The sequence below is a fragment of the Dipodomys merriami genome, unplaced genomic scaffold, assembly GCF_024711535.1.
Source record: "Dipodomys merriami isolate MVZ:Mamm:240054 unplaced genomic scaffold, mDipMer1.0.p SCAF_21, whole genome shotgun sequence".
Taxonomy (NCBI): domain Eukaryota; kingdom Metazoa; phylum Chordata; class Mammalia; order Rodentia; family Heteromyidae; genus Dipodomys; species Dipodomys merriami.
This window is the reverse complement of record NW_027203493.1, coordinates 19,835,484-19,856,597: the sequence shown is the minus strand read 5'-3', so window position 1 is coordinate 19,856,597 and position 21,114 is coordinate 19,835,484. Positions and strand designations below refer to the sequence as shown.

General features: G+C 37.7%; 1 protein-coding gene across 7 annotated transcripts in view; it reads right to left on the bottom strand.

Annotated features, from left to right (window-relative positions):
• Mpped2 (metallophosphoesterase domain containing 2) overlaps positions 1–21,114 on the bottom strand; it is a 174,132-nt gene that overhangs the window by 58,452 nt on the left and 94,566 nt on the right. The window lies entirely within an intron of this gene.

The following is a 21,114-nucleotide window of genomic DNA, read 5'->3' as shown; positions in this document are numbered from 1 at the left end:
TCTGTAGAATGACACCTCTTTGAACAACTACCTGAAGAAAATAAAAAAATATATATTTAGCCGGGCACAGGTGGCTCATGCCTGTAATCCTAGCTACTCAGGAGGCTGAGATCTCAGGATCACAGCTCAAAGCCAGTCCGGGCAGGAAAGTCTGTGAGACTCTTATCTTCAATAAACCACCAGAAAACTGGAAGCGGAGCTGTGACTCAAGTGGTAGAGCGCTCGCCTTGAACTGAAGAGCTCAGGGACAGCTACCAGGCCAGAGTTCAAGCTCCATGACCAACCAATCCCAATCTCTCTCTCTCTCTCTCTCTCTCTCTCTCTCTCTCTCTCTCTCTGTCTCTCTCTCAGTTTAAAAAGAGAAATTTTATGATAATAAATGATTGTTGCTTACAGTTATACCTGTTGGGGAACTTTTCATGCAGCTATAACCAATACAGATTACTGAGACTAATGCACATTTAAAAGAGCATCTATCATCCAGAGATTTTTAAATTCATCACCTCTACCACCCACTGATGAGAATATTTTTAATGTCCAGTGCCAGAAACAGAGATATTGGTATGAACAAAAAGGCCAGGGTTCTTGGAAACAAGAGGCTGCCAGACAATAAGGACCAGAAATGTTTAGAAAAAACAACAACAACAACGCTGGCAAGATTCTTCTCATGAAAGTATGCTGTATGTATTTAGTTATGAAAGGGAAACGCTATGATTTTTTTTCCTGTGGTATATAGTCTTTTCCCCCCTGGCAACAGCATGTTAATCTCTATTGAAAACTTAATCATATGATAGAGGTGTGGGCTACCCTGTGTTTCTGCCTGACTCAGAAGGGAACATGTGACGATACCCAACCAATCAGAGCATTCTTCTCTACCTTCCACATTGACTGGTGATAACAAATGAAAAGCTCTTGATTGGGAAGAGTTTGGTTTACAGATGAAGCCCTTAGACAAATACCTTGACAAAAAGAAAAGTAATAACATGGGTATATGGATCAAGCCATATTTGATGTCAGTTATCCTAATGGGCTTCCAAATTATGTAAATCAGTAATTGCCTATTTTTATGCTTGAGTCATTTTTAGTGAGATTACTGTTGCTTGTAACCAGGTTTTGTAACTAATATATCCATCCTAATTTGCTGCTCCCAGAACCAAAAGAAAACAAAACAGAAAAGTTTAAATAACTTGACAGATTAAAAGATGTTGCTTTTATAAATCAAAGTTATTCCTGATTATTAAAGGCATCAATAAACTTGACTGTAAATTAATGGGAACTTCATTCTTGATTTAGTGTCTATAAATCTATCTATCTATCTATATCCATCTGTTATGTATGTATGTATGTATGTATGTATGTATGTATGTATGTATGTATCTATCTATCTATCTATCTATCTATCTATCTATTTTTGTGATGATGAGAATTTAACCTGGAGTCTCACACGTGGTAGACATGCAGTCTACTAAGCTACATTCCTAGCAATAGTTTGTATTTATATGAATGCGTAATGTGAGCTAAGGGTTAAGGTTTTCTGTGCTGACCTATCTATTCTCTTCAAATTATCTTGCCCCTGTACTACATTCAAGGGAATATACATATAGCCAGTCTCTTTCTGGTTGGATATGTCAATTGATTTCTATCCACCTTTTATCATTACTACCCTATTTAATTTTTAAAGATTTCATGGTAAGCCTGTAAATCAGGTAATATAAATTCTTCAAATTTTAGTTTTTACATTATGTTTAGCTATTCTGTATTTTTGAACTTCAAAATAAATACTAAATAAGCAAACAACTTGTTTATTTCCATCAGTCCATGACCTGAATCTACAAAGCAATTTGAGAAGTGGACAATCCGTTTCTTTCAGTAAGGTTTTTCTGTTTTCAGTGATGAAGTCCTACAAACATTTTGTTTTATTTATTCCTAAATTTTTTATAGCCTTAGGGATATTACAAGTAACAATTAAACAAATTCATTTTGGGGGCTAGGGATAGAGACTGCTTATCCAGTATGTGTATGATTCTGAGTTTGATACCAAACAACACAATGAAAATTAAATGTAGGTGTTGTTTTGTTTTGTTGTTGTCCTCACACTTTTCTGCTAAAGGCTGGTTCTCTGCCACTTTGCCACTGCTTCGTGTCTGGCTTTTTGTTAGTTAACTGGAGATAACAGTCTCATAGACTTTCCTGCTCAGGCTGTGTTTGAACCATGACCCTTAGCTCTCAGCCTCTTGAGTAGCTTGTGGTTTGTTTTTGTATTTTTATCCTGTATCCTTTTCTACTTCTTTTTTTTTTTTTACTTTTTATTTATAATTTTCATTTATTTTGTGCTTTATTACACTCTTCAGAACTTTGATGAAATAGAACTGTGACAAATAGAAGTGTGAGTACAGAAATCTTTAATATTTTAAATTAACTGTGATGTTAATTGTAGATTTGTGTCCTTTATTCAGATTGACAAAGTTCCTTTCTACCCTTAGCTGTTAAGGGGTATTTTTTCTTATTAAATAAACTGAATGTTGACTTTTTCAAATAATTTTTCTGCAGCTATTGGTAGGATTACTTTTTTTGTGACATGTTCATCATTTTTTTCCCTGAGATAAACTTAAATTGACCATAATGTTACCTTTTCAAGCATGTTGTTGATACATACACACACACACACACACACACACACACACACACACACATACACACACACACACAACTATGCACATATATAAATATAATACATGAAGGGACAGTTACGGGGTTGAACTCAGTGCCTCATGCTTTCTAGGCTGGTGTTCTACCATCTTAGCCAGGCCTCAAGACCTGCTTTTGACTAGTTATTTTGGAGATAGAATCTAACAAATTTTTCTGACACCTGGTCTGACTTTCATCCTTCATTCTTGGTCCTCTAGATCTCAGACTTCTGAGTAGCCAGGTATGAGATTCCAGTACCTGACTTGATTTGCTAATTGTTTATTAAGTGTCTTAGTGTATATGTATGCTATATTATACAAATACCTTTTAAGATCATTTAACATAAGGATTAATGAGAATAGAGATCAGTATATTTTTTTGTTCTTTTATGTTCCTTGTTCTCCCTTCCTGACTTTTTTGTACTACTTGAACAATTTTGTACTAGAATTCCATTTTAATTTATCAATTGGCATTTTTTTTGTTTTAGTAATACCGAGGTTTGAACTCAGAGACTCACATCTACTAGTCAGATGGTCTACTGATGGGACATGTCTCCAGTCCACTTTTGTACTGATTATTTTGAAATAGGCTCTTACTTTTATGTAGGCCTGATTCTGGATTGTGATTTGCCAGCTTTAAGTCTCTCATCATAGCAAGGTTGGCAGGTGCATGCCAAAACACTCAGCTTCTTCTAATGAGATGAAGTTTCACAGGCTCTTTTGCCTAGCCTAGTATTGAATCATGATCTTCCCAATCTCATCTTCCCATGCAGCTAGGATTACTGGTGTGAGCTACTGTTACTGATTCAACTGGCTATTTAACTCTAGGTCTTTTAAAGTATTTTTCCAGTAGTTTCTAAGGATTAGATTATATTTCCTTAGCATTTTAGTATTTTATTATTTAATATAAACTGTAAAACTCTTTTTTTTTTTTTGTCGGTCGTGGGGCTTGAACTCTGGGCCTGGGCGCTGTCCCTCAGCTCTTCAGCTCAAGGCAAGCGCTCTACCACTTGAGCTACAGCGCCACTTCCTGTAAAACTCTTATAGCCATGTAAGTTTTCTTACCTCAGTGAAGTCTGATCTCATTTTAATCATTATTCCCTTACATATAATTGCTAGGTTTACTATTGTTGCTACTGCTGTAATTATTGTTGTTGTATATTTGTTGTTTACAATATTAAGGATTGAACACAGTTATGCTACATGTCCTCTCTCCAGCTTGTAACTGTTATTTTCATCTGGATGCTTTCACTATAAATTTATTTCCTTCATTAAGTTGGTAGACTTGTCGGGCATTAATCTTCAAATTATCTCCTTTACTATGGATCTAAATTATTATTTTTATTTATTTATTTATTTTATTTTGTCAGTGGTGAGGTCTGAACTCTGGGCCTGGGCATTGTCCCTCAGCTCTTCAGCTCAAGGCTAGCACTCTACCACTGAAGTCATAGCACCACTTCTGGCTTTTTCTGCTTATGTGGTGCTGAGGAATAGAACCCAGGGCCTCATGCATGCAAGGCCAGCACTCTACCACTGAGCCACCATCCCTATTTAGTAGATATCATTCTATAAACCTCTAGTGCTTCTAATTAATCTTTCCAATATTTTTCTTTTTCTTTTCAGATTCCAAAATTTCTGTTAATCTGTCTTGAGGTTCACTATTTTTTTCTCTGTTAGTTAGTCTATTTTTAAGTCCATCTAGCAAGCAATGTATTCAAACATTATGTTATTTCAGTTCCAAAATTTTCAGTTCTTATTTTCAATTTTGCTTCCAACATCATCTAATATTTTATTCATGATAAATAATTTTATTATCTTTTTTATTTTGGACAATGGTTCATGGTCATCCTGGCCCTTCATATGTCAAATAATACTGGATATTTTGGCACTATATTGTGGAGTTCTTGAATTCTCATATGTTTTCTAGAAGAGTGTTGATAATTTGTTTTAGTAAACAGGATCAAACTTGCAACTCTGTCATACCTGTGGTGATTAGTAGTTCATATTTCACATTAGTAGCTTTCAATCTGCCCATTTTTCCATGAATCAGTGGTTGGAGATTTCTCAGGGTTCATACTAGAGTTGGTGCTTCTTATTTGGGTCTTTTTATTCCCTACGCCCTAGATACCCACACCCCCCTCTCTGTCTCTCTCATGGATTTAGTTACTCAGAGCTCCTTCAAATGGTCATTGCCAAAAAGAACAAAACATTTCCCTGGAATTGTGACTAATTCATGCCACCAATCTACTCCACTGTGGCTATTGTGAGAGCAAAACATACTTCCTATAAGGCTCAACTTCTTTCCAAAAAACTGCTTGCTCAGTACATTAGAAAATGTACTGCCTAAAGCTCTCAGGTATATCTGCCTTTTGTTTTTCCAGAGTTTATAATTATTTGTGGAGGTTCAACCTGTTAGGAGCTAATTCCTCCATAGCTAAAAGAGAAACCAATAAACCATTTTTATAAAATTCAAAACCAGTGCACACACATGTGCACAGCACAACACACTCACAGGTGAATAAAGGAATTAAAAAAAAAGGTTAATATAAGCCTGAAGAAGGAAGGTTGGTAGACAGGAGAGGGAAAAACACATAGACAAGCACAAATTTTGGTTCAGTGCCATAGTTTTGGGCTGTAGCTAGTTTTATGGATGTTGACTACAGTGTTCGTGAATAGATAAATAATATGCTAGTAAGAGTGGGTAGATATAAACCTATGGCAACAACTTGTCATCATCTAAGAACTCTGATTAATTTAATTCTGTTCATCTAAGAATCAGTGTTCATGGACTCCTGGAATGTCTCAGAATCAACAGGACAGCAAGAAGCTGCAGTGCTATGATAAGCTCATCAAAATGGATAAGGATTTATGAAAATCATTGATCGCTGGAGATAAAAGACCATTCAAAGATAGGCTCTTATTCACAGATGGCTAAGAATGCCACTATTTTGGATGGGAAGAATATGAAGAGTATGTACAACACAGAAGGGCTGTTTGAGAAAAAAGAATATGAAGAGTATGTATAACACAGAAGGACTGTTTGAGAAATGAGAGCTTGAACCTGAGAATGTGGAGGCACTCTGACAGCAGGAAGAAATGTCCACATGCATGCAGAAAAACATATCCACATGTCAAGGGCTGACAGAGGGACATTTTCCCAGAGGGGACCGCACAACAAACCTCCTTGGTCTTATTATCTAACATAGGCTGAATGGAACACCAGGGATTATGCCAGAGATCACACTGGCCAAGAGGGTGGAAAAAGTGATGTAATCAGAGTTCTTTCCCATCTCTAATTTTATGACTCTTTCTAAAAAGGAAGGAGAATTTAAACCACTTCAAAATAAGATCACGGGAGATCTTACATAGAAGACTAGATCTGATGAGAAAGATGTGTATCAAGATTCATTTTTTTTTCTGGTTGATAATTATATAAAATGCCTAAAGATATATCTAACCAAACTTTTGTTTTACAGTATATCTTGTAAAATGTTAAGTAAAAACAGGATAGTTTTTTCCTCAAATTTGGAAATAGTATTTAGGAGAATATAGAAACCATATAACTGAAAAATAAAGGCTTTTCTTTCCAACAACCAAAAGCTTGACAAATTATACACAGACTTTTATTTCTCAGAACCTTTTAGTACAACAAACAGAAGTGTCCTTTCCAAATACTTGGTACATGTTTTAGCTTTAAGGAAAATATGCTCTGGAAGACAAATCATTTTTTTTTGTTAAAGAAAAAAGTACCATTACATTTTCTTTTCCGTGTTCTTAAAAAGCATTAATAATAAATCCTATATATTTTCTGATATCAAGAAAGACAAAAGCATTAACAGAGGCTGGCTGTTGCTTTCCTTCAAAGTAGCCACAAAAAAATTACACATAAAGAGCTCTGTCATATTAAAAATACATTTTAAAAAAGAGGAGGAAGAAATTTGTGAATTGTTGGAAAATTCAAATATCCAATCATGGGAGCATCCCATGAGTACAGTAGGCAAATAGGGCCTCTGTTGGGGGAAGGCGATCCTAATTATGTGGCAGGCTATGAGGACGTCCAAGTTTATGTCAGTAGCAGATTCTGATAAGATATGCACCAAAGGCACCATGTCTGGACTGTTTCAAGTGGGAGGGTTCTGGTGTAATGTTGGTATTTAGCTGTGATCCACAGGCCAGCAAAGGTCAGGCAGGACAAAGCAGGGTCTAATGAAGCTGCTAGTATCTGGGGTGAAAGAGCCACAAAGCCTTTCAAATTAGCAGCTGAATCCTGACACTCATTAGTGATTATATATGCAAGGGCTGCATCTTAAGTCCCAACCAGTAAAACAGCTTAGACACTCTGCATACACACAAAGGAAATAAAGTACGTCCAAACATAAAGAACGAAAACCTTTTAAATACTTCCCCCGTCACATTTTTTTGACATTCTTTACTTTTTCTTTTCTGTCTTTATTTTTAACTTAATGACAGGATTGCAATGTGCTTACCTTCCAATTCAGTCCTAAAATAATTACTGCCATGAGGAAAATGAGACTTGTATTTCTTGGTTTTAAACAAGGAAGGTCTAGTCAGTTCTGTATAAGACAATACACTAGTGTGAACTCACAAAACCAATAAATCATGCTGAAGCACTTATTAAAGTATCTTACAGGACTAAATTTATCACTGATGACAAATTTAATTTGGGGCTCTGAGACTTTGCTCTTTGCATATACTTCAACAGATTTGGAGAAGGGAGGAGGGGAGCAGTTATTTCACAAGTAACGAATGTTAAACGTACTCAAGATTTTGAGAGATGTAAAAGACTCCCACTAGGAAATTATTTTTTTTCCTAGAGTATCATCGGCACAGGGGAAGTTATACATTAAAATTCTTTGCCAGCAGTGTTATCCTGTGCACATTAGAGTTAGGAGAATTTTTTTTAATGGGGATAATAATGAGCATTTTACAAAAGCAATTTATAATCATCACTCAGTTAACCCACTCCATCTCCACAGGTAGTCAGTTCTTGTCCCTTGATAATGAAGATAAGAAAATTGAGATAGGGAGTTTTCCCTACATAACAGGTAAAAGAATTTTAATCTGTGGCAAGGTCGTTTGGCATCAGAGAAGGTGGAAAGGAAAAAAAAAAGTAAGGAAATTCATAAAATTGTATTGAGTCTTTATATAATTACCTAATACTGTAGTGGAAAGATGATATTCTCCCTTGAAGTATCAAAAGCGAATTACATTTCGAACACATATAGAAGTATTATTAATGGGTAACCTTTGCTTGGCATAATCCTTCTGGAGTATAATATGAATAATGCCTTATTTTCTGTCCTGGTCAATTGCGCTGCACAGTTTGTTGTACATCACAACCATGTTACATAAATTGTATTTTCTATAAACTTTGCCTCTTCCTAAAACTAGCTATACAATTCTACATTAGCATTTTCGTGTTGCCTTTTCAAACAGTATTTCTTTTCTTGACAATGCAATCAACATATAAAAACCAAATTTCCCTGCTTAGTCCCACTGAAGGCAAAGCAGCAGCCTGAACCACAGTCTGACAAGGAGAACACATTAAGCTCTTGAACAAAAGCATCCAAGTCGACCTGTTTTGCAGACTGATTAATAGAAACAAGCTCCAAGGACTAATCACAAGTCGAGCCCTGTTTTGCAGATTAATAGAACAAAGACACATGAGAGGAGGGGAGGTTACAGCACTGGAATACAAATAAGCAAAGGTAGGCACCAGGCTTTACTTGACTGAAGTCAACATTTTATAAAGCCAGACCCAGGAACCCATTTCCCAGGGTATCACATTCAGGAATGAATGGGAATACAGCACCAAAGAGGTCTGTGTTTTATGAGCCAACGCAGCAGCAGGTGAGCCAGCAAGTTTCTACCTTCTTTGGAGATTCTGATTTAAAAGGGGAATCACAATTCAGCAGAATGATGCACAGCTCTGGGTGTCTTCTTTGAACTGAATCTTTGCGTTTCAGCTGGGAAAACTATAGCACTTGTTGATTAGGACAAACACTTCCAGCTCCCCCATCTTTTGCAATGTTCTGATTTTGAAGTGTTTTTGGAAGTACAGACCCACAAATACACACAGACAGAGAGTTAATTAACAAATTGCACATTTTACAGCTGAAGAATATGGGCTTTTTTTCTTTCGTGATTGTAAAAAAAAAAAAAAAAGAAAAGAAAAGTACAAAAAACTCGTAAGAATGAACAACATCCCAGGAAATGTAGAAAAGGAAAAAGAAAGAGTATTCATAAGAGAAAATTACTGTTGTCTTTGTTAAGTACTATCCCAGTTTTCATTCTCTATATATACTTAGGGGAATTGGTATAACCTTATGATCCATTCACATAGTTTTGGTGGGGATGTAGTTGTCCAAGTGCTTACTGCTAATTAAGAAAACTGTACCATACTCTCTGATAAAACACAACTTTTTCAATGGCCAAAGCAATTCAAGGTGAATGTAGGGATGTTTTTTTGCTGGAATTATAAAACCTTAAAGCTTGTATCTGGTGAACTGTTGACTCTTTACGTGGCTTGGAAATAGACTCATTCAGCACTGAGATGTCTTCTTTCCTTCCCTACCCCCTCTCTCCTTTTTTCCCTCCCTTCCTTCTTTTTTTCTTTCCTTCTGTCCTTCCTTCCTTTTACAAGATTTCTATCTTTGATGTTTTTTCTATTTTAACTTATTTTTGCTTGCATCCTTTTTCCCTGCTTCTTTATATAAAAGATCTTTCCTGGACTCATCCGTAAGAGTATTTAATTCAATAATTTTAGAGTGGAACAAAGAGGATGGCTATTCTTTGGCCGATTTTTGTTCTGCTTTATCAAGAATTCACTTACTTACTCTGTTTGCTATAATAATAGAAAATCTTATTTGTAATGAAAACGCCTAAGTATTGATCATCACAGAGTCCTAGAACTGACCTCAGAGCACTGCCAAGCCAAACTTCAAAATTTCGAAAGAAAGGAGTGATCCTGTTTCTTTGGGATTTGCAGGACACACAGAGTTCAAAGTGTTTAGAGGTTAATTCCCACAGCAAATAATCCTTAACACACATTACCTTTCCGGGTTTTTCTCCTGTTTAATAGAGACTGTGTAGCACACGCTGTGGGTGTGGAAGGCACTCAGTACTCTGAAAATGTCCTCGCTTTCTACAGGCCTCTTCTGAAGCTGCCTTGCAGCAACAACCTCACACAACCCACCTTGGTAAGAGCTATTTAAAACTGCAAAAAGTCATATCCAACATTAAACACACATGCTTGCTTTTGGGCACTGGTGACTCATCCCTGGAATCCTCGCTACTCAGTAGGCTGAGAATGGTTTGAAGCCAGCCCTGTCAAGAAAATCTGTGAGACTCCTATTTCCAATTAACCATCAGAAAGCTGGAAGTAGCCAGAAGGAAGCTGATAGTTCACGCCTGTAATCCTAGCTACTCCAGAGGCTGAGGTCTGAGGATCATAGTTTAAAGCCAGCCAGAGCAGGAAAGGCCTTGAGACTCTTATCTCCAATGAAGCACCAGAAAACAGGAAGTGGCACTGTGGCTTAAGTGCAAGCCTTGAGCCAAAGAGCTGGCGGAGAAGAGCCCAAGGCTCTTTTTGAGTTCAAGCTCTGTGACAGACAGAAAAAACAAAAAACAAAACTGGAAGTAGAGCTGTTGCTTAAGAGGTAATACTAGCCTTGAGCAAAAAAGCTAAAGAACAACAACCAGGCACTGAATTCAAATCACAGTACAAAACAATAAAAGAAAAGAAGAAAGTATATATTTGGGCACCTATCCTTCTTCCCAAATATTGAGAGAGGGGTTGAATTTGGATAACAACAGGATCTACTCTGCTGCTTAGTCTAGAGAAACCCATATTAAGGCATGTTTAATAACCTAAAACCATCATTTGCAAAATCTGCCCATGTAATCCTTTGTTTCAAACAACTTAACAAAACCTACAAATCAGTCCTGTGAGTTTTTTAAATAAACTTGTTTTCACGTAAGTTGTAACCCCAAAGGAAAAGATGAGTTGGGAGATGAGCTTACACTCACCCACAATCTGGTAGTTAGTTTTACTATCAACCATTTCTAATTAGGTCCTAGTCCAGCATCTTGAATTTTGCTTTAAAGAGAAAAGCAAGAAGATTTTTCTACTGATTCCAAATAAAAAGAGGCCCTAAGTATGAACAGTAAAATTATTGTCATCATGATTTAAAAGTCCAACCCTTGGCATTGGTTTCTGTCTTGAACAATCATCTTTCTAGGGCCATAGTGGTCAAATCCAATTCCTATTGCTCAAGAAGCCTTGTAAGGCCTGGGAAGTCAGACTTCATAATAGATTCAGCTTCAAGACTAATATATCCTAGAATTTCAATACACAGTGTAGCTTGAAATGTAGTGAGAAAAACAGTGTTATCATTTATTAAGCCAGTCAGCCATCAGCTGTACTTACTCTTATACACAATCATTCTGCACATAATGCATAAAGAAAATGCATAACCAATTTTAGGAAAGAATAGAAAAATCAGTGTGTGGACTTTGACCTTTCTTTGTCTTTACAAATATAGAACTATTTTACTTAGTCTTCAATGTTACTTTACTATTAATTCATACAAAGTTTTAGAACCACATTTTATTTATATGAACTATACTAAAAACCCATAATGCTAAGATAATGGACCAAAAAGTATCTGAATTAACCAATAAATATTACCAGCACCATCAGTTGTTGTCTTGGGACATTTCATTCCTGGAAAAATCTTATGTAGACTAGGTGGTAGCAATTTCTTCTAATTTGCCATTGTGAGCCAGTATTTTTTCATCTCAAGCCTTTTGTTTCATTTTTGACAGTGAACATCAGATTTGAAATCCTAGTAGCTATATTTAGATTTAACTAAGCTTAGGTAGTCTAATATTTGAGCTAAAGCCATCTTATATCCTCTCTTGAATTAATTCAGATTTGTAGTTTACCTTCCTTGCTCTTTGTAGAATACACACATATTCCACTAACCTAGAGTCCTTCAAAGTTGCCACTAAATTCATGTTGGAGCAGCCCTTACAGAATATTCTATGTTCAATTTATAGTCGCCATTTAATATTACCTTAATTTACCCTATGTGGAGACACACTGCCAAGGACTGTTCATATATTGAAAATGATACTCTATGTAAAAGTCCTTTAAAATATCCCACAAACTGGTATCTATCAGACATCTATTCACCCTCCCATGTCTTTGGACCAAATGAAATCAATAAATGCTTTCCTTTTTTTCCCCCTAACTTGTTTCCATTTATCCATAAGAAATTCAAAGAAATTGCATAATATTTACTGCTTAAAATTTTACCTCTGTCTCTATTACTTACATACTCTCTCTCTCTCTCTCTCTCTCTCTCTCTCTCTCTCTCTCTCTCTCACACACACACACACACACACACACACACACACACACACACACACACACACACTCACACATACACACACAAACACATACACATACATATCCTACATTCACAGATACAATTTTCCTAGACTAAGTTTTTTGTTCACTCCATTCCTGCCCTGGTACGCTACCGTAGAGACAAAAACTATATCCCATGATAAAACTGGAAATTGTTACTCTTTAGGGAAGAAAGTAATATCTTACTAAGTATCAGGAAATTAACATAAATGTCTTAATTTTAATCCCATAAAAATCCACTATGAGTAGTGAAAAATAACAGCTTTGGGGTCAAACAGACACATGTTGGGCAACTTTGGGAGAGCAATTGAAGTCCTCCAAAGTTTAACGCTCTCATCTCACAGATATTTCCTTTACAGGGATGTTGTGAGGTTTGAAAAAGTACTAGACAAGGTATCTGTCTGCAGGTGATGCTCAGAGTGTAATAGTTATGATTATTTGATATGCCAGTTTATCAGATGAACTAAGTACTAGACTAAATAATGTGTTTAATGAAGTACTCAGTTGTCAGTGGCAAAACTGAGCCTGAAGCTTGCTGAGGAGAGTGTGTTTCTAAGGCTGAAGCTTAAACAACCTTATACCAAACACACTGCTTCCCTCCTTTAGAAGGTAGAACCAGGGTCATGACTGTTTACACTATGTCCTGCATGGGGAAAAAAATGTTCAAGGTATGTTTTCCTTCAGGGCAGGTCCTATAGAAGTATGTTTCCCTAAGGTACTGATGGTTTATGGGAAGAGGGAATTACAAGAAGATCTTATTTAGCCCCGTTTCAACAATGCCTGCACCATTAGAGAGGTCCCTGAGACCACCCAACCCTCCCACAGGCTTCCAGATGAATCTTTGAGAGGACAAATGACATCATGATGTAACAGCCCTCTCATGGAGCAGCCTAGAAGAGCTTCTCCTAGAAGGGCTTCTCTCCTGTCAAGCACAGAATACAACATGGCTTTGATTACCAAGACTGTATTGTGAAACAATTTGGCAGCATGAAGGCTCACCAGACAGGAGGCGAAAGGGCAGCAGGAGGTGGAAGGGCAACCTCTTTATCTCTGTACTCCAAAGCCTGTCTCACCTTTTTCACAGCCTATTGGGAGGATGAAAGGGACCTCTGTAGTTTTACCTGGACTAACCTGTGTACACATCTGAGCTGCAGGAAAGAAACTACAGGAAAAAGGCAGAGCAACAGCCCAGCCCTAACTAGAACCAGACACACACTAATTAAGATTGTCATGAGACCCCAGTGGGGCCAGATATCTAGTGAGAGCTGAAGAAGTTCAACCTATACTTAAGAGTTTAGCGTATGAAACAAGAAGTCTGTGTTGGTTGATCAACTAGCTTGGAAATAAATAATAATAATAACAATAATAATAATTTGGAGAAAGCCTTTCTTTGAAAACTCTCACTGACCTTACAGTCAGTTTTTTTTCCTGCTTCCTTCCTCAAAACCATGCTCATCTGGAGGGATGCCATTCTAGCCAATCTCAGAGTCCAGGAAGGATCCAGGCATGTTCTCAAAGCCCTTGGACATGGTTAAGGACTTGTGTGACTCTGTCCCTAGTCTTCCTTTTTTAAATAGAAATATGGCTATGCCTGACCTTATATTCGAACTATTTTCTTTCCTTTCACAACTGGAAGCCTCATCTGTGTAAACCTTCAGTTTACCAGCCACAGACTGATCTCTGCCACTACCACCATCCTGCATCCCATTCATTTAGTTGTCTATTCCGCAGAAACATGGACTAGGCACTAGGCAAGCTTAGGGTAGGCACAGAGATACCAGTCATGCTCATGGAGCTTTAGACATTGTATACTACCTTTTCACCTCCCAGGAACCAGCCATGCCTCAGATCTCTGGGGCACAGTGTGTGGGCCCATGCCAATCTGACTTTGCCTGGGGCACACCGCCAGCGTGCCAGCATTTCCTTCTTGGTGATATGCCCAGGGTTGCCCCCCTCTCTCCTCCTGCATGCTGCTTCAGGGGGAAAAGCTATGGCATGAGGCTCTTGACCACATATGTGTGTTGTATATGAAATTTTCCCTGTAAATTGGAAGGACTAAAGGGAGCCGGTCCATGTTTCATAACACATCAGAATGCAATTTTCTTTTGTAAAATCCTACTCTCTGGAGCACATAATGCAAAAGGCACTAGCCCATGCCTTTCTTCTCAATGCTTCTAGCTTCCCCTTTGTAAGCACACCTCACCACCGCAGAGTTCCTAAAGCGTAGTGGCCTGCAGTTCTGTCTCGCCTTTCTGCAGCTAAACGGAAAACAGCCAAGCCTTCAAAGACAAGAAGTGATCACTTCCTGAGTTGATTTAGGTCAAGGAATAGATGGCATCTGTTGTTACTAGGATATCCTGATTTAGTCTAAAGAACTTGGCAAAGGAACTCCAGAACCTAGACCTATTTCTCCCTGAACCGGCTCTGTAACTTGGAGCAAATCTCCTCTATCAAAAACTCCCTAACTTGGTCTCTCTGTCCAAAGGCAACAATACTGAGCAATAATTCCTGGTAGGTCACCACTTGTAAATGCTAGCTCCTATTTAATTTTTATTGCTAATAAATGACCTGACTTTAAAGAATTGTCTAAGTTCCCAGACTGTAAAACACCATCCCCAAAGCAAGTGCATTATTATTTGCTAGCTGAGTTGCTCACTCTTCATGTGCAGGCAAACCTTTAAATGATGTCCAGGCCTTAGATGAAACACAACTGAATGCCTATGGATCTGTGTTTACCCCCCTCCACATTCTTTCATACAGAGAGACCTGGCAGGTACTGGCGCTAGGACAGCTATATAGGCTGAACTGGAAGAAGCTACTAGCAGGAAAGGTCTGAGTTGAATGCAATGTGACAAGGCTTGGGAAGTGATATTTGGTGTATTAATTTGGCTATCATTGAGAGGTAGGAAGTGAAGTGATGGGTCGTGTTTTCTCCTTTTTCAAATAAACAGGGCAGTTGTTAAACCAGAAGTGAAGCTGATCCTGTGCAGCTTTATGAGAAGTCAGCTGCATTCTGAAGCAGGCAAAAAAAAAAAAAAAATGTAAACAGAACCCTGTAACTCTAGACTAGCACAGAAACAGCCATAGGTTTCATAATGGGAAGAGAATATGGGCCCTGGGCCAAAAAAAATGAAATGTTAGCCTGGGCCTTTAAACAGAATCATGTAAAAGTAGAGTGCATATTTGTTTAACACGCACATGCACACACACATACACACACGACCTTTTTCTGCAGCAACACTTCTCAGACCCCTCCTGAATAAAAGCCGGAGGTCCTTCCAAACAGAGTAAAGAACAAGACAATTTTGATAGTCTCATTCTTCAGTGCAAAAGGATTTTTCTGCTGAACATGGAGATGTCCCTTTTTTATTTCTCCGTTTTTTTTTATTGTCCAAGTTAATTACAAAGTATGACTGTGAAAATAAAATAAATGAGCCCATTCCACCCATTCCCATATCTGCATTCTATCATATGAGTTGCCAATTGGTTTTTTAATCCTCTCACTCAATATCTGCTGTTAATTTGTTCACTATTTGAAGAACTTGGAGGCTGTCAGCAAAATACACGATGCATTACAAAACTTATAATTGCAAATAAAAACATCTGAAGCTTTTCTAAACAGGCTAAACATAAAAAGTACTATTACAATGGTCAGAACAAGGAAATATGAGCAACCTTGTACCCATTTGTGTGCAAACACAATTATTGATAATGCAAAATGTGGGATCTATACTTAACTCCTTCTTTGAAAAATGCTGAGAAAATTCCATCTAAATGAATGAATGAACTCAACATGATTTTGATGTAAAAATGAAGTAACAAGAAGAGGAGGATAAAAAAAAATGCCTGTTAGGGGGTGGGAAGGTGGCTCAGTGGTAGAATGCTTGCCTTGCATGCATGAGGCCCTGGGTTCGATTCCTCAGCACCACATAAACAGAAAAAGCCAGAAGTAGGGCTGAGGCTCAGGTGGTAGACTGCTGGTCTACAGCTGAAGAGCTGAGGGACAGTGCCCAGGCCCAGAGTTTAGGCCCCACAACTTAAAAAAAAAAAAAAAAAGCCTGTTCCCACATTCTATGACAATGCTACTCAATGGGCTTTCTCTTCTTTCAGACATTTTAGAATTGCACTGCCTAGTTCTGATCTAATTTTCCTGCTGTAGAAGTTAAGGCACTTCCTCCACAGTTACTAAATCTGACAAATTACACCTGAGTCCACTCTAACATGAAAAAATGTGCTCTTTGTTCCTGACCCCTTGGTCAGCCTAGAGATCAAATTCCTGGACATTGGAAAGCTCCACTCATATTCATTAAACGCCACGGGAGACCAGCTCTATATTTCTGTTCAAGAGGAGAACAAGGTGCAAGGTATGGCTGAACAATATAGCTGCTCTGCTCCGGTTGGCACAGTATGGACCTTTTCACTTTATGTAGCTTGCTTACTGATCAATCAGTATGTGGATATTTTCCCCCTACACTGCATCTTAGCATCCAAAAAGCAACTGAAATTAGAAAAGGAAAGAAAGGCCAGTGGAATGAATACAAATATCCACTCACACTGAAACAGTGGTGACATATTCAGAAACCAAAAATACAAGGATGCTTTCTAAATCCCATGTTCCCTTTGTTCTAGACAGACAAGCAGTTACCAAAGTGGCTAATATGTGACATATGACATGTTGCTCTCACAGAGCTGAGAATGAGTCAGAAAGAAGAAATCAGGGGTTATCTGAGAGGCAGAGATTCAGCACTAGGAACATGAGAAATCTGTAAGCTTTCAACATGAGATTGTGACCTAACCAACTGCCTGACAACACGACCTTTTCTTCTAGCCCACCCCCAAGGGGAAGAGAGGGAACTAACAACAGAAGTTCAGCAAATCTGTGATTGAACAATTTAAAGGAGATATCTGAGTGCTTTCTTTACTATCACCTGAAAAAGGAGATGATGAAGAAATGCACAGAACAGCCACAGAATCTGCTTTACCATTGAATGAGGAAGAAGAGCTCTGAGAAATTCATCCAGGCTTGTTCTTCCAAGGAAGTCTCATTCCTTCTGAACTGGCCATGTGCTTACAACTCCTTCAGTTTATGACACTGAATTTTTACTCCAGACCTACCAAACCACATTCAAATTCCCTCCCTTAGGAATCTAAAACATACCTCAGCACATTACCGTTGCAAATACCTATGAAGGTTCTGATAATGTTGTACGTTACTCTACATACAAACTTTGTATATTTTATATCAGGAAACAACACTTTAATTCTCTCTCGTCTTTATGGAGCTTTTAACCATGATACAAGCTTGCTGACACACAATGAATACAAACTAATATTGCTTCTCAGAAGCTAACACGAAGTCACAGTGCACATTTCATTCGTTTGTTTATTTTTGGTGCTGGAGATCAAATCCAGCCCCTTGCACATGCCAAGCCAGTGCTCTACCCACGAAATTACACATCCAACCCTACATTCCAAATTTTACAAATCTACTATTGTTTTGTGGTACTGGTGATCAAAATAAATTATTTAAATACATGAGTTAAAGCTATTTTCTTGGCATGATGAAAATTGCTTTTCAGAAACCTGTAACAGAATGGAAACCCTTAGTACCACAATTCTTATTTTGATTTTTATCAGTACATGTTCTTCAAGGTTGAAATACTCATTGGGTTATTAAGCAACCATGTGCCTACAAATAAATCTCAGATGTTGGACAAACACCTAACTCATGCAGGGGATAAAATGGAAATGTTGAAAGTTCACCAAATTTGGCTTCTAGACTATTAATAGTGAAAGTGGTTAAAACTTGCACAAGATATTAATCAAGTATGCCTACTACCTATATAGAGATCTATCTATTTAGCTGTCCAGCTAGCTAGGTAGCTATGATCATTGAAGTCTAACTTTGGCAAAAATTTAAGTGAGTGGAATATGAAAGAGACTAAGACAAAACTTATTTCCCTTGTTTTATAGTCTAAGTACATAAATTAATTGACTAGCCTAGTTTCAGTCAGCAGAATTAGAACCAGTGTTAGAAACTACCTCATTCTGATTCTTAGTCTCCTTAAAAAGGTCAACAGGAAAACAGTGAAGAGGCAATAAATATTGATCAAGATGAATTGTGCATATAAACTGACATGTCAAGTCGAAACTCCTTTGTACCACTACTTAAAGATAATTTTTTAAAAACAAAGACTTTAAGGTATAAAAGTATAAAGTATAAAATTGAATTTATTAAATCTTATAACAACAACTTCAGGATAACTTTTCAGAAGGCTAATCCTGTCTGTATCTAAAAAGAAATGTGTACCACCCTATAACTAAAACTTTTAAGTGATATCAACCTAGTCCAGATTTAAGCTTTGTCAGCAGTTTGTTTCATCACCAAACTCAGTTATGTCCTATTACATCACATATTTGAATTTTTTTGTTTTGTTCTTTTATCTTAGGATAGTACAAAAATCTACTTCCTGAAGTAGATCCCTTCATTCATCACAGCTTCTCTGGTGATCAGAGGTCATTGTTCAACTATTACTGTTACACTGTTAATAAGAATCAGGCTTTGTATGGCAGGCATGGTGACTCACTGGGATACTTAAACACAGATACTCAGGAGGCATAATGAAAGAATCAAAGTCCGAAAATCCAGCCCAGTCCAGGCAAAAAGTGAGAGTTTTATCCTAAAGATGAAAGAAAATTAAACTTGAAAAAAAAAATGAAAGACTGAAGTTACGGTTCCATTAGTAGAGCCCCTGCCTATCTAGCAAGTGTAAGACCGTGAGTTCAAATCCCAGTACTAAGAAAACAAACAGAAATAAGCAAAACTGGATTTTAAAGCCAGAAATGTACTATATCCAGACCAGTCTGCAGCAATAACATCCTGAATCCTGCATTACCTCAAGATCAGCATTCAGATGATAGGTGGGCAGAACTCATTTTGCTGTTTATTCTCATGCCCTTTAACACCTTCTCATGTATAAAACAGTAAGTTGATGGGCATTAATAAAGCTGAATTTAAATGGGATGTGTAGATCACACCCACTAATTATACTACCATCACAACTACCTCAGCCCAACTGAATTCCCTGAAGTCAGGCTTGCTGAGCTGAGATCAGTATGCTACTACTTCCTATCTGTGGTGTTTCCTGAGAGTTACTTAACCATCTGTGTGTGCCAAGTGAGAATCATGATAGTGCCTATCTCCTAAAGGTATTTTGAGGATTAATTGAGATAACAGATATAATGAATTTAAAAGAGTGCTTGACATACAGTATTTAATTAAGAGCTCACCACCATTGTCAGATTGATTTTAAACAAATATGTTGCCTATATATTCACCCATAGGTCCTTCTGGATAAAATCCAGTAAAACTAGAAAGAAAAAAAAACTGCAGAAAAGAACTCAGCTTTCTATTTTACAGAAAATAAATCAAACCGTCAAATAGAGGGGGGATAATATAAGTTCACTCTTTCTGGCTCTCTCCAGAACTCCTTGAGGAAGGACTTGTATGGTTTTTCAGATGAGATGGTTAAAGGTTGGTTCTTCTGCTCAATATATACATAGAAAGCTCAAAAAAATTCCTAATCCAGGTGGTTGTGGCTCACACCTATATATATAATATGTTATATATATTATTATATATTCAAGAGATGGAGGCCAAGGAGGTTGTGATTAGAGGCCAGCCTGTGCAGCAAGTTCACATGATCCTTATCTGAACCTATATCTAAGTGTGGTGGCTCTATCAATTCAGCTTCCAAGGAGGCTGAGATTGAAAAACAAAACAAAACAAAACAAAGTTCCAAAGCCAGCCCAAGCAAAAAAAAATTTCAAGACTCTACCTCAAACAAGAAAAAGTGGTGTGGTGGTGTGCAATCACAATCACCCTTACAGTGGGAAACATAAATAGAAGGATTGCAGTCCAAGCTGGCCCAGGCACAAAGCAAGACCCTAACTGAAAAGTAACCGCAGTCCTAGGTACTGGTGTCTCAAGCCTGTAATCCTAATCAGGATGCTAAGATCTGAGGACTGAGGCTCAAAGCCAGTCTGGGCAGTGAAGTCCACAAGACTCTTATCTCCAATTAACAACAAAGAGCCAGAATTGGAGCTATAGCTCAACTAGTAGAGTGTTAGCCTTGAGCACCAAAACTCAGGGACAGTGCTCAGGCTCAGAGTTCAAGCCCCAGGACTGGCCAAAAAATAAGTACATAAATAACCACAACAAAAGGGACTAGAAATATGGCTCAAGCAGTAGTGTACCTGCCCAGAAAGCCCTGAGTTCCAACGAAAAAAAATTTAAATCCTAGAATTCTCTAATATTGATGATTGTCTGCTCCAACATACTCATTCTGATGACTGAAAGCGTTGATGCTAAGGCTTAATGGCAGAGCCAGGAGCAGAAAGCATAATATAGTCATTTTCCTCACAAATTAACTAAGGCTCTCTCCCAAGGCTAATCAAAATGTCACCTATGGAATTCTTATAATAATCTTCTAAATTAGGCATTACTTTCACCATATTATAGATACAAAAGCTAAAGTTCCACCACGGTGAAGTAACCTCTTTAAAACTAGATTTCTGATAACCAAGATAGCCCATATCCAAAGAGTTCCTCAGGATCAATATCTGCTTCCAGTTAGTTTTGAGCTCTCAACCAAAAACTTCCAAATGGAATATGGAGCTGCCTCATCTGGAGAACTTTAAAAAATTAACACATTGCTCACCTAAGGGAGGCGAATCAGAGGGAAAGAGGGATGGGAGCAGAGCTTCAAAATCAGTGTCTACAAAGGTGGTCAGTCTATTGTACAGAGAGATTTGAAAAAATCATGGTTTAGGTATGATCTTTTGACTGCTTTCAGTAGGAAAGGAGTGGGCCATGAGCTACCCAAGATGGAATGTTCTGAATAACCAAATATATGTGGAGGGTGCTGTGGTAACCTTCCCCAAGACCTTCAGAGTCGCACAAACCCACAGGCG